Here is a 14,443-nt window from a genome sequence, read left to right as displayed (position 1 = left end):
GAGCCGAAACAAGCGCCCTTGTTTCCCTTCCCCTCATGAGTCCGGAGGTTCCACGAGTCACCCGCTTGGGGCGCAGCAGCGACGTTATTAGTGCGGATTACTACGACAGAGATAATTATTACCTCATTCTACTAGTAAAGTTACAGGCTGCTTCCCCGGTAACTTTATGTCACTTAGTCCGTCAGTCTGGCCTGGGGTTGTTTATACAGGAACCTGCCCCTGTGCCCTCTTGTTATGAGTTCTAGGGGGGGGTTGTTTATACATGAACCTGCCCCTGTGCCATCTTGTTATGAGTTCTCGGGGGGGGTGTTGTTTATACATGAACCTGCCCCTGTGCCCTCTTGTTATTAGTTCTGGGGGTTGTTGTTTATACATGAACCTGCCCCTGTGCCATCTTGTTATGAGTTCTGGGGGGGTGTTGTTTATACATGAACCTGCCCCTGTGCCATCTTGCTATGAGTTCTGGGGGGGTGTTGTTTATACATGAACCTGCCCCTGTGCCATCTTGTTATGAGTTCTGGGGGGGTGTTGTTTATACACGAACCTGCCCCTGTGCCATCTTGTTATGAGTTCTGGGGGGGTGTTGTTTGTACATGAACCTTCCCCCGGTGCCTCCTTGTTATGAGTTCTGGGGGTGTTGTTTATACAGGAACCTGCCCCTGTGCCCTCTTGTTATGAGTTCTGGAGAGTGTTGTTTATATATGAATCTGCCCCTGTGCCATCTTGTTATGAATTCTGGGGGGTGTTATTTATACATGAACCTGCCCCTGTGCCATCTTGTTATGAGTTCTGGGGGGGTGTTGTTTATACAGGAACCTGCCCCTGTGCCATCTTGTTATGAGTTCTGGGGGGTGTTGTTTATACATGAACCTGCCCCTGTGCCTTCTTGTTATGAGTTCTGGGGGGTGTTGTTTATACATGAACCTGCCCCTGTGCCCTCTTGTTATGAGTTCTGGGGGATGTTGTTTATACATGAACCTGCCCCCTGTGCACTCTTGTTATGAGTTCTGGGGGGGCGTTGTTTATACAGGAACCTGCCCCTGTGCCCTCTTGTTATGAGTTCTGGGGGGGGGTGTTGTTTATACATGAACCTGCCCCTGTGCCATCTTGTTATGAGTTCTCGGGCGGGTATTGTTTATACATGAACCTGCCCCTGTGCCCTCTTGTTATTAGTTCTGGGGGTTGTTGTTTATACATGAACCTGCCCCTGTGCCTTCTTGTTATGAGTTCTGGGGGGTTGTTCGGTTTATACATGAACCTTGCCCCTGCTGCCATCTTGTTTATTGGAGTTCTGGGGGGTGTTATTTATACATGAAACCTGCCCCGTGTGCCATCTTGTTATGAGTTCTGGTGGGCGGGGTTGTTTATACATGAACCTGCCCCTGTGCCATCTTGTTATGAGTTCTGGGGGGTGTTGTTTATACATGAACCTGCCCCTGTGCACTCTTGTTATGAGTTCTGGGGGGGGCGTTGTTTATACAGGAACCTTCCCCTGTGCCCTCTTGTTATGAGTTCTGGGGGGGGGGGGTGTTGTTTATACATGAACCTGCCCCTGTGCCATCTTGTTATGAGTTCTCGGGGGGGGGTATTGTTTATACATGAATCTGCCCCTGTGCCCTCTTGTTATTAGTTCTGGGGGTTGTTGTTTATACATGAACCTGCCCCTGTGCCATCTTGTTATGAGTTCTGGGGGGGGTGTTGTTTATACATGAACCTGCCCCTGTGCCATCTTGTTATGAGTTCTGGGGGGGTGTTGTTTATACATGAACCTGCCCCTGTGCCATCTTGTTATGAGTTCTGGGGGGGTGTTGTTTGTACATGAACCTTCCCCCGGTGCCTCCTTGTTATGAGTTCTGGGGGTGTTGTTTATACAGGAACCTGCCCCTGTGCCCTCTTTTTATGAGTTCTGGAGAGTGTTGTTTATATATGAATCTGCCCCTGTGCCATCTTGTTATGAATTCTGGGGGGGTGTTATTTATACATGAACCTGCCCCTGTGCCATCTTGTTATGAGTTCTGGGGGGGTGTTGTTTATACAGGAACCTGCCCCTGTGCCATCTTGTTATGAGTTCTGGGGGGGGGTGTTGTTTATACAGGAACCTGCCCCTGTGCCATCTTGTTATGAGTTCTGGGGGGGTGTTGTTTATACAGGAACCTGCCCCTGTGCCCTCTTGTTATGAGTTTTGGCGGGTGTTGTTTATACATAACTTGCCCCTGTGCCATCTTGTTATGAGTTCTGGGGGGGTGTTGTTTATACATAACTTGCCCCTGTGCCATCTTGTTATGAGTTCTAGGGGGGGTGTTGTTTATACATGAACCTGCCCCTGTGCCATCCTGTTATGAGTTCTGGGGGTGTTGTTCATACAGGAACCTGCCCCTTTTCGATCTTGTTATGGTGTGTCTATGGTATTGGGCAACCAATTGGTAATATGTTGTTACGCTGGGGAACAGGAGGAGGGCTGTTTGGGGACTATTAAAAGGGTGATTCACCTTTAAGGTAAGGTAAGGTTCTTTTTTATAGTTTTTGAAATATTTGCCTTCTTCTTCTTCTGTCTTTTTCCTGCTTTCAAATGGGGGGTCACTGACCCCATCTTAAAAAAAAATGCTCTGTAAGGCTACACAAGTATTGTTATTGCTACTTTGTATTACCCATTTTTGGATTCAGAACCTCTCCTCTTCATATTCATGTCAATAAAATCACTGCCTGGTTGCTAAGGTCATTTGTGCCATAGCCACCAGATTACTGAAACGGCAAACTTTGAGTTGCCGAATAAAAAGCAAAATAACTCGGAAACCCCAAATGATAATAAATGAAAACCAATTGCAAATTGTCTCAGAATATCTCTCTCTACGTCATACTAACAGTTAACTCAAAGGTGAACAACCCCTTTAAGAGGGTGGCAGACATGTAGGATTTAGGGCCATTAAACAGCATGAACTTACAACCTTCATATGATCCTTTGATTTGGGCTTCAAGGCTTGTGGCTGATTTTGCTGTGAAGAGGGGGAGACCCACCACCAGGCAGTCACTAGTTTAGTCACTGAGTTAATTGAGGAGTAGATTAGGTGCAGCCAGACCCCCAGCCTCCACGAAGGGTTGAGTGTGGTCAAGGAAGAAGCCCCCCAATATAAAAAAAATAATGAGATTTAGGGGATACCAATAGGGACCCGTCAGAGCGTATAAGTACATTTGGGCAACGTAACACTGGGAGGGTCGCTTAGCTCTTGATTTTGTTCCTTCTCATTCAGGCTGACGTACAGACGCTGGACAGATAAGTGCAGGAGCTGAAGTTGAGACAAAGGGATGAGAAAGCTGCAATGAGGCAAATAGATCCACATTTTATTGACTGCTAGAAAGGATTTTCCAGCCTTACAAGACTCTCGGGGCTGTGATGGTTGCTAGGGACCAGCTTATGCAGCAACCAGATGTACTTGTAATATATCATTTATTCCTTTATCCGCTCATTCTGCACTCTGGATTCTTTTTTTTTACAAGAACACTTTAAAACTGGTTAATGTAAGTGCAACATAGTGGATTTAGCCATTCAGATGCAAATTGCCATGTTTTTTACACCACAATACAGTCTTCTTTTTCTTCAGTTACAGTGCACTTAGTGCAAATCACTTACAAGTTTGTTATGGATTCAATTCTCACAGGATTTGTATCTCACTTGCACATAATTCATCACATCAGGCTGAAGGCCGGGCACAAGAAGCATTTGTGACTGTGTAGTGTCAATGCACAATCCATTTTGCTTCCAAAATAATGTTTTGCACTTGTGTGAGATCATCAATGTGGCGTATTATACTGTATGTGAGTGTTTAGATTATCATCTTTGCTTGAACTTCCTTTGAAACAGGAGGAGGCGCCTGGCTCTGCCCTAGTCTAATAATGACACAATCTTGGAACATTTACCCAGTGTCTCCTATTGTGTGCAGCTGCTGAAAGTCTGCTGAATGATAAATCTGCCCAAATGCTGGAGCAGTCGGCACACGGCCTAGAGAAAGAAGTGCAAGGGACCAACATCAGCAGCCATGACACCCACAGGGAGTTTTATCTCTATGACCCCAGAACCCTGATATAGGACGTGGACCACCCATCTTGAGAATCCAGCCCCAGGCAAAGCACCAGGTAAGTCTGTGCCCATTCCAGTTATTTCTATCCAGTTAGTTCAGACCAGAAATCCTGTTTTATCAATGGCTGTGTTCAGCCACCTTTTCTTATTTGTTCAAACAAAACAGACCTTTATTTTATCTACTACATTTGGTCCATTCCATTTTGTCCATTTGCTTCTTAGGGCTGCTCCAATGCATCAAGGATCCCAAAGCCTCTAGGGTCATTCCACAGCCTCCAATATCTAATATGTGTCTGACCTGCCTGGTAATGTTTTATACCCATAGGTTTGCGGTACATACATTTAATCAGTAATTGAATCACTACCTGCTATTCCACACTCAGACTCCCTTCCCAGAGACTAGTATCCCCACTGTTACTATAGGCACCATCTCTCCCTACTATACCTGCTATCCCACAGTCACACTCCCTTCCCAGAGACTATTATCCCACTGTTAATATAGACACCATCTCTCCCTACTATACCTGCTATCCCACAGTCACACTCCCTTCCCAGAGACTATTATCCCACTGTTACTATAGGCACCATCTCTCCCTACTATACCTGCTATCCCACAGTCACACTCCCTTTCCAGAGACTATTATCCACTGTTACTATAGGCACCATCTCTCCCTACTATACCTGCTATCCCGCAGTCACACTCCCTTCCCAGAGACTATTATCCCACTGTTACTACTATAGGCACCATCTCTCCCTACTATACCTGCTATCCCACAATCACACTCCCTTCCCAGAGACTATTATCCCACTGTTACTATAGGCACCATCTCTCCCTACTATACCTGCTATCCCACAGTCACACTCCCTTCCCAGAGACTATTATCCCAGTGTTACTATAGACACCATCTCTCCCTACTATACCTGCTATCCTACAGCCACACTCCCTTCCCAGAGACTATTATCCACTGTTACTATAGACACCATCTCTCCCTACTATACCTGCTATCCCACAGTCACACTCCCTTCCCAGAGACTATTATCCACTGTTACTATAGACACCATCTCTCCCTACTATACCTGCTATCCCCCAGTCACACTCCCTTCCCAGAGACTATTATCCCACTGTTACTATAGACACCATCTCTCCCTAATATACCTGCTTTCCCACAGTCACACTCCTTTCCCAGAGACTATTATCCACTGTTACTATAGGCACCATCTCTCCCTACTGTGCGTGCCCTCTAGATTAACCCCTATGGATATCTCAGAATATCACTCTCTATATCATACTAAATGTTAACTCAAAGGCAAACATCTCCTTTGTAGAGTGGCATTTGGGGAAAACCACGATTTTCACTTTCTTTGCAAAATTTGGGATCTGAGCCATAACCCATCATCCATCTACTTGTTCTCTTTAGAATATTGCAGTGAGACATGTTAAAATACCAATCGGTTTGAGATTTGTAACTCGGCATTCTAGCAATTGTAAACTAGACCATACGAGGCCCCACAGCAACATAATTTTAGCGACCACTAAATTTAGGGAATAAAATATTTGTTGTGATACTGCTGATCGGTCATTCTACTTTCTATATAGTTACACCCCCTCATTCTACCCTAACCAAGATCTATTTTTAAAATAAAATTCTGGGGGGAGCAAACGTAACAGCAGGACACAAGATCCATATAATTGGAAAAGGGAATGGATCTCATAGAAAATAGTCACCTGTGTGTCACAAATCAGAAATAATTTCACTTAGTATGGGGGTTCTATAACATGGATGGATTCTGTACATTATTGTTCTTTTGCTTTGCTTTCTGAGTACACGGGTGCAATGACTGCACAAGTATCCCTACAGAGACAGATTTAGGTTTTGTACCCACAGGCAACTTCTTATCTGCCCAATGAATATTGTGATGTGCACTTTAACCTTCACCCCTATGGCGATAGCACCAGATGTGTCTGACTATGAAAGGGAGAATGGGATCCTACCTGCTGAATTGTGCCTTATGGATAACATCCCTGTGCACTGAAATACAGTAAATATGTCTTGTGTTTTTACTTCCCTTTTAGAAGGATTTGTTCTTACTGCAATACATTTGAGAGTCTGTATCACTTCAAACTAAATTATATATATTTTTATCTTTCCCTCCAGCTTTGTTATGTCTGTATATGCCAGTGGGTACATCAGTATACAGACTACATTCAATGATGGGGAATGGAGGGAGATTCCCAGGAATGACCATTAGAAACAGAATCTCTAACCCGTTAATCCAGTGTGAGAATGCTTGGTGGAGCAGCTGTACCCACAAGAGGACTGGCACGTGTCACTCACAGGTACTGAAGTGATGGGTGGGGTGTAAGGAATCACACTGACATATACCATGGAAAGCAGGGTTTCTTATAAAACAAGAACATGAGTAAATTTCACGTTCATTCTTCTTTAACTTTTCTGTGTTTCTTCTCATCTTATTCATTCCATTTTCACACACCCCGCCCCGTCTATGTTACCCCTCCCAAATGTGACCAGTACCCAGAATAAAGACACACACACAACAGCTTGGTGTTAAATCTGTGTAAGTCACAGTTTTATTGATAACAATTAGATAAACTGTGCTATTTGATCCTGAAGAAGGCAAAAACCTCTAGCAAGATCTGCTTCACTAGAGGAAAAAATTCCTTCCTGACCCCTTAACGGCGATCGGATTTTCTCCCAGGATCAATGCACCAAATTAAAACAAGGGAAGCAGGGTGAGGAAAAGAGAAGGGAATAGGGTAGCATACGCATTAGCACCATTAAGCTGCTAGGTGAACACTGCATTCCTTTCATTCCGTTGGACCCCAGGCAGCCTACAGACCCGGCTTTGCAGACTGTGGGATGGAGTGAAAAGAAATGCAGGGTCTACCGAGCAGCTTAAGGGTGCTACTGTCTGTGAAACCATATTTCAGGTGTAAGTGGGGGCAACGCTAGTGGAATTACAGTGGAGGGAATTGAAACAGAGGGGAATATGGTAGCATACACATGAGCGCCATTAAACTGCTAGGTGAACACTGCATTCCTTTCATACCATTGGACCCCAAGCAGCCTGTAGACCCGGCTTTGCAGACTGTGGGATGGAGTGAAAAGAAATGCAGGGTCTACCGAGCAGCTTAAGGGTGCTCCTGTCTATGAAACCATATTTCAGGTGTAAGTGGGGGCCCCGCTGTTGGAATTACGGTGGAGGGAATTGAAACAGAGGGGAATATGGCAGCATACACATGAGCACAATTAAGCTGCTAGGTGAACACTGCATTCCATTCCATTCCATTGGACCCCAGGTAGACTATAGACCCGGCTTCTAAAGTCTGAGGGATGGAGTGGAAAGGAATGCATGTCTACCAAGTGGCTTAAGGGTGCTCCTGTCTATGGGACCATATTTTAGTTCTAAGGGGGGTGCACCATGTGTGGAATTATGGTGGATTTGAGTGGAGGCAGCACTGGTGGAATTGTGAATGGCTCACCTACCTCTGTGTCATGAAGATGACTTACACAGAGGTGCATCGGTACTTGGTAGTGCTGGTGGTGTTGGTGGCCGCTTGGTGGTTGCGAGGGCTGTCTGCAAAAACAAACAAAATAACGTTGAACTCATACCACAGGTTTTTACATTAGCAAGTGATATCTCTGTAGAAATTCCATTTTGGGGCATTTTAATCAGAAATATGGCAGGGACGCAAATTAACATTACTAAATGCTTTTGCACCATTTCCCTCGACTTTCTTTGATTATGGGACAAGTTGCAAATCGCAGGTTTCTCTTTATTTTCAAGCCTTTTGATCAATCCGAATTCCTTGCCAAAATAATGAAGATACACTTCCCATTGGTTTCTATGGCATCTCAATGGGTTTCAGTTGCGCAGGAGTTATATGTTCTTTTTGTAGTTGTTTTTCACAAAATCGCAGCATTGCAATGGATTTCAATACATCAGCCCCTTATACTTTCCATTACAAAATAGTGATATTTTAAGATATATATTCATTAGATGCTGTACCTGGATATCTCTCCACGTTCTTCGGAGAATTGCCAAGTTTATAGCCTCTAGTATTTTGTAGAGGTATCTCAGTTGGGCTATGGCCTTCCTCTTGTCCTGCTGGAACTCGGACATCAATCTGATCTTCCACCACCTGGTGTTTCGCATGTTGTCTTTGGCCATCCCATAATCATACAGTGCCCATTTCATTTGGCATATGATGTCCTGCCTCATGCACTTCAAATAAAGGGCTGCCAGTGGTCCCTCAAACTCCATGATCTCACAGATCCCCTCCTCCTCCATGTAGATCCACTCTAAGCCCTAGAGAAATGTAAGAAACAAGAAGACATTAAGGTTTCCAGCAGTTTGTGTTTAATCCCCAGTAATAATGAGAGTAACAATTTCTTCCCTTAGGCACAATAAGCAAAGCAATATGTATTTATTACCACTAGGGGAGCTGTTACATTGATCTCTATAGACAGAGCAAATAACATGCAATCTCTCACTAGTTAGTTCTAACACTAAATATGATAATTGTAACAGTCGGGGCAAACACTAAGCTAAACCCTGTTATATTTCTATTTAATCACATTTACATGGAAGATACACAATGTTTATCATTGGGTTAGTATCCCCTTTAACCCCTCGGGTACCTGTGAGAGCAGACTTACCTTCTGATTGCCTTTTATGTAAAGGCGGTCCATGATGGCACGCAAGCCCATCTCCGACGCCCCTGTAATATAAAATAGAGATTTGGGAAGGTTAGAGTTAATGTGGAGAGGTGCCATATGTATAGGGACAGCACATAGGAACAAGTACATTTACTAATAGGATTTATTTGCCATGATATTATGCCCAGCGCAATAGTAAATGAGCCCTATTTTATTGTGCTTTTAATGAACCTGTTGAACTGGAACTTTTCTAATGTTCTGATTGGCTCCCCATCTGCTCTAAATTGCATAATACATCATTTGCCCCACCCTGGAAATTTTCCAGCGGAGCCCCATGTTAGGGGTGCCCTGGAATTGGAAAACATACAGTCCAGTTTTTAGTAGTGGGATAAAGTGCATTGCTGGGGTGGGGCTGTACAGTCAATTTCAGGGACAATAGTGGGTTTGGACCAACCGGGGGGGGGGACTGCCATATACAGGGACAGATTAAAGATGAATCCCCCGACTCACAAATCTACAGGTGAGAATAAAGAAGAACAGTTATAGCTACATCTATAATGAGCAGCATGGCAACTCCTACAGCCAAGGGATAAGCTAATCTTACTGTTCCAAGCACATGTTATAGAGGGGGAAATACAGGAGCAGTACCTTTGTCCAGAGGATCCCAAATGGGAAGATGTTATCTCTGACAGGGGGTCACTGAAGTCTTCTTTCTTCTTTGTCTTCTTTGTCTTCTTGTCTTCTCCTTGATTCTCTCTCTCGTCTTCTTACAATAGCTGTCTCTCAAATCGCTCTCTCGCTCTCTCTCTCAAATCGCTCTCTCTCACAATATCTCTCTATCTCAAATCGCACGGGATATTTCACTTTTTGGGGAGAAATAAGAGACTGTTAGAAGGAGCAAATAAATGGCAATGCATAAACTACAGATCCCATAATGCACTGTGAGGTCTTTACCCACTATAAGGCTATTACTGGAACTGAGGGAGCCTTACTGCTGTTGCGTGTGCTATTTAGCTGACAAAAATGTTGGGCAACCAGGCTGTAGACTTTTATCACTGGCATGTGGAAAGGGCCTTCATCTCCCATGATGCACTATAAGGGTTGACCATAAGAGGTAGGTAGCGTTTGTATTGCTTATAATGTCATGATGAGGGCTGGCTTGTAACAGGACTACAGATCCCATCATGCTCTATGATTCCTTGGTTATATCAATACAGGGGTCATATTCCTATTGAATCCATTTCCCCCTGCATGTACCCAGTGTGCCTGCTTCCCATAACCAGCTCTGCTCTGATCAGTGCCCCCTGCACCCATAATGGCAGGAATCCTAAGGGCAGACATTTATTCTTCTGATTTGTGCTACTTGTCTTTCTACTTAAGCCTCTCTGAACCGTCCCCCCACTCTAGTGCTGAGGCCACTGACTGTCGCTACGATGAGTGTGACCGTTGGCAAATGACCGTTGGCAAATGACAGTTGGAAAATGACCGTTGGCATTTACAGCAGAGGCAGAGAAAATTGTCTAATGGTTCAGAAAAAAACAATAAAAACAAGTAAACCAAACACCCATTGCCTTAGAACTATAAGTTTTTCTGCTCTCACTCCCATTAGAGAGGCAGATGGGGAGATTTTAGGCACTTTGACACCCACATGTGTTAGTAGATTGGGGGGCAGGGCTGCCATCAGAAGCCCATTTTCAGCTGATTCCCTGTATAAGTGTAATATGTAGGTGTCTGTATCCAAATAAAAAGACAAGTCAGTATTAATTGAATATATGTTCAGTGCCTCTCAACAGGCTGCAGTCCCCGTGTACAATTACAGACATGTCACATGTAAATAAAGTAATAGCCAGAGAGCACAATGGATCTTATACCATCATAGTGTATATATTGCAGGAAAGTCATGCCAAGTTGCCTTAAATGACTCCCCCCTTTCCTGCTTGTCACACACATGTCATTTGGAACAGTTTCATGACAAGCAGCTCCCCAAGCAATTAGAGTGCTAGGCAATGGGACAATTTTGGCAGCGATGGCCCCACTACCCAAGCTGCTATAAATGATGGGTGACAAAACACCCAAAATTGCCCTTTGTATCATCTAAATATGCCCCCCCTGCTCCCCATAAATGGATCTGCTGCACTTACCTCTGAGTCCAGAAATGAAATAACGGTCATCTGTACCTGAGCCGTTACATCACCTTCCTTGCAGCTTTCAGCCAATCAGAGCTGAGCTGGAAGTGATGTCACGGAGATAAGGCATGATATCCCAGTAATCACAGGCAATCACATGCTCAAGTACAGATCAAACTTGCACAGTCTAAAACAACACTAATAAAGTCCAAACATGAGCAGCTTTAGAAGCAGAACCCCCATCAGATCTCCTGGGACCCCTGACTGGACTCCCCCTGTCCCCATTTAGATCTGTGTCTGTCACTGAACTACAGCTCAGCTACTAGTTATCACAGGGACTGCTGGGTAGTTTAGCAATGGCTAGAGACATACACAGATCAGTGAGACAGTGATGGGGGCAACCACTGAGGGGGTACAGGGGGTTCTGCATTCAGCGTAGGAAGTGTAACTTTAGTAGCAAATGTCACATATAGAACAAAAAGTTTGATCCTGTTGTGCCACATATTCCTGTATGTTGCACTAGCAGGGAGGATGCTGGGAGTTGTATGCCCCAGTATCTAAAATAACATCTTTTCTATCGCTGCCGGCCGAGTCCGACCCTGTATGTTGTTGATCCACATCTTGGCTTTTGGGCTGGAAGCTGTAGCCCTGATCCAATGGACTGTTAATTGCCTATGACAAAGCTGTAGCTACAATGGTGCATTATAATTGTATAATTATATTATGTTTTATATTCAGGAATGTGCGTTTGTCCCTCTTTTGAGTGAACCATAGATACAGAGGTTTTTCTGCTCACAGTGTCTGTTGTGAAGCACTCACTGAAGCACTTAGTTACTCATGTAACCCAGCACCTAATCATTTGCCACTTCTGCAATATGTTTCCTTCTCAAGTGATGACAGATTTGCTTTAAGTAGAAAGAGATACAAAAGCAACAAAACCTCAATAACCCTCAAACTGACTTTTATACAAAGGGAAGTATTCTTAGAGACTGTGGAATTATGGGAGATAAGCGTATGAGCTCACACTCTGGTTTGCTTCCCCTTTATCCATAGCTAAGCATGGTGTAACTCTGTCCCATTTTCTCCACAGATGAAGGAGTATCACAGAAGGCGACCACTCCAGCACCAACGGGAGGAAAGAAAAAAGAATGAGATCCTGATAACCTGGCACAGCTCTCTCCAGAGCCAGTGAGTCAAACTGCTCATTCATTGATCATCCTGCCCTGTGTATTCATAACTATCTCTCCTATTCCAGTCTCTTATTCATATCAGTGCATGGTTGCTAGGGTAATTTGGATCCTAGCAACCAGATTGCTGAAATTACAAACTAGAGAGCTGCTGTATAAAAAAAACTAAATAACTCAAAACCCACAAATAATAAAAACCAATTGCAAATTGAATATCACTCTCTATATCATACTAAAAGTTATGTTAAGGTGAACAACCCCTTTAAAGTTGAACTAAACTCCCCTTTAGCCAAAAGTCCCAACTGGCCCCCCCGCCACTGCCCCCCTGCTCAGTGTTACCCCTGAATTGTGTCCCATCTAGAAATAGTGACGCACATGCAGTGTCAGTGCAGCGGACCTCCGCATGCAGATTTCTCCAACTCTGCATGCGCCAATACGGTGCTCACATTACTGAGAATACCGTAGATGTCGCCCGTGAGCTCCGCTGCGCTGACTCTACATGTGTGTCACTATTTCTAGAGGGGACACAATTCAGGGGTGACACTGAGCAGGGCGAGGCAGGTTGGGGCTACAGAGCAGGGCCATTGGGGACTTTTGACTAAAGGTGGGTTTAGTTCTCCTTTAAGATCAATGATAGGTACCTGTATAAGGAACACCTGGGAGTAGAATAAACGTGGTGACTCCTCTATTTTTATCCAAATACTCAATGAGGTTGTTAAATGAAAAAGGAGCACTGGGCAGGCAGAAAGGTTAAGTATCATCTCCACTGTCTTCTCTTAATGTATTAAGACTGGGCCATAATGGGGGCTGTTCCTGCTGAATTGTGCTTAGTACAGGGAATACCTATGCTGCTATAGTTTTATGGGATCTCTCTGTACAGACTATGAGCAAACTTAGGGGGCTGTTCCTGCTGAATTGTGCTTAAAGGTACAGGGAATACCTATGCTGCTATAGCTTTATGGGATCTCTTGGTGCTGGTATCTTTATGATATTTAGGGGCTGTTGCTGTTACATTGTGCTTAGTACAGACGAATATTACAGAGAACAGGGAGATGCCAGTGATATCAGGGATGTAATTGTTGCCTTGACAAAAGTACAAATGGAATATCTGCTTTACATTCACTGACTATGTCCCATATAATGTCAGGCCATTCCCCTTTTCCCTGCAGGTAAGAGACGTAACACATAAGACAAGGGGAGAAATCAGAATACATTTCCCTCTTACTATTTCCATTAGACAAAGGGACAATAAAAAGTGAATGTGAAAATCAGATGTTATTAAGTGCGGGTGCAACTGGAGTTCTGCTGAAGTTCATTTCAGTCCATTTAGCAGATTTGCTGCTTTGTAACAACTCTCTCCTGTTCCGCCATATTGGAGAATGAAAGGGATCTAGGCTTTAACTCCCACCTGATCTCTGTTACTTTCTTTTTAGACTGAGAATCACTGCAGACAGATTTCCAGCATTAGATGCTCCAGCTACTGTTGAACTACAAATCCCACAATCCCTGGATGTTGTTGGGAGATAAGAATCCCAGGCAGCATAAAAGAAGATGATGATGATTGGTTGAAGAATGGGATGGTATATTCCACTGTGTCTCACAGCAGGGGGGGGGGCATTGATGGTAATGTTTCAGCCATGAGACGTCTATTCCATTTATGAAACACAAAGGTAAAATTCAACCATTATTCATTATATTCTCCTAAAATCCCAGCTTGAAGGTCAGTTAAAGTGAGATTTGGGTAAAAGCTAATAGTTACATACGACTGTAACCTTGATATGAGCAATGGGGGTAGGTGAAATGTTGGGTCTTAAAGAGGGGCTTGAAGTCTAAACTCCACTGATCTAGAGATACTGCTCCTTATTTCTGTAGGTAGAGAGCAGAGCAGGCAGTAACCCTTTCACCATTTCACATTATCTCTGTCCATATATATTAGGTACCTACCTAGTACTACCAACCCCTATTTCTGCAGGGGAATTAGAGCAGAGCAGGCAGTAACCCTCAGTTCCCTGTATAACTCAGCCTGCAGCCTTGTGCCTTTATATGGTTACAGAACCCCTCGGTGACTTCTAATATCGTTATTTACAGTAGGGGGTACATTATCCCTTATAATACATAAGTGATACTCAGAGTTCCCTGTATAACTCAGCCTGCAGCCTTGTGCTTTTATATGGCCAGAGAACCCCCTCAGTGACTTCTAATATCCTTATCATTTAAAGTAGGGGGTACATTATCCCTTATAATGCATAAGTGACACTCAGAGTTCCCTGTATAACTCAGCCTGCAGCCTGTGTGCCTTTATATGGCCAGAGAACCCCCTCAGTGACTTCTAATATCCTTATCATTTACAGTAGGGGTACATTATCCCTAATAATA

General features: G+C 44.0%; 1 long non-coding RNA gene across 2 annotated transcripts; it reads left to right on the top strand.

Annotated features, from left to right (window-relative positions):
* Positions 1-2: 2 nt before the first annotated feature.
* On the top strand, positions 3-14,119 carry LOC121397163. Of its 2 annotated transcripts, XR_005963543.1 has the most exons (5): positions 3-158; positions 3,249-4,131; positions 6,232-6,413; positions 11,971-12,068; positions 13,501-14,119. It is a non-coding gene; the product is annotated as an uncharacterized LOC121397163 (long non-coding RNA). The 2 variants fall into 2 exon arrangements; XR_005963542.1 differs by lacking the exons at positions 3-158; positions 3,249-4,131; positions 6,232-6,413 and adding an exon at positions 9,727-9,868.
* Positions 14,120-14,443: the final 324 nt, after the last annotated feature.

The sequence above is a fragment of the Xenopus laevis genome, chromosome 8L (assembly GCF_017654675.1).
Source record: "Xenopus laevis strain J_2021 chromosome 8L, Xenopus_laevis_v10.1, whole genome shotgun sequence".
Taxonomy (NCBI): domain Eukaryota; kingdom Metazoa; phylum Chordata; class Amphibia; order Anura; family Pipidae; genus Xenopus; species Xenopus laevis.
The sequence above is the reverse complement of the archived record's forward strand: the minus strand, read 5'-3'. Positions and strand labels throughout refer to the sequence as shown.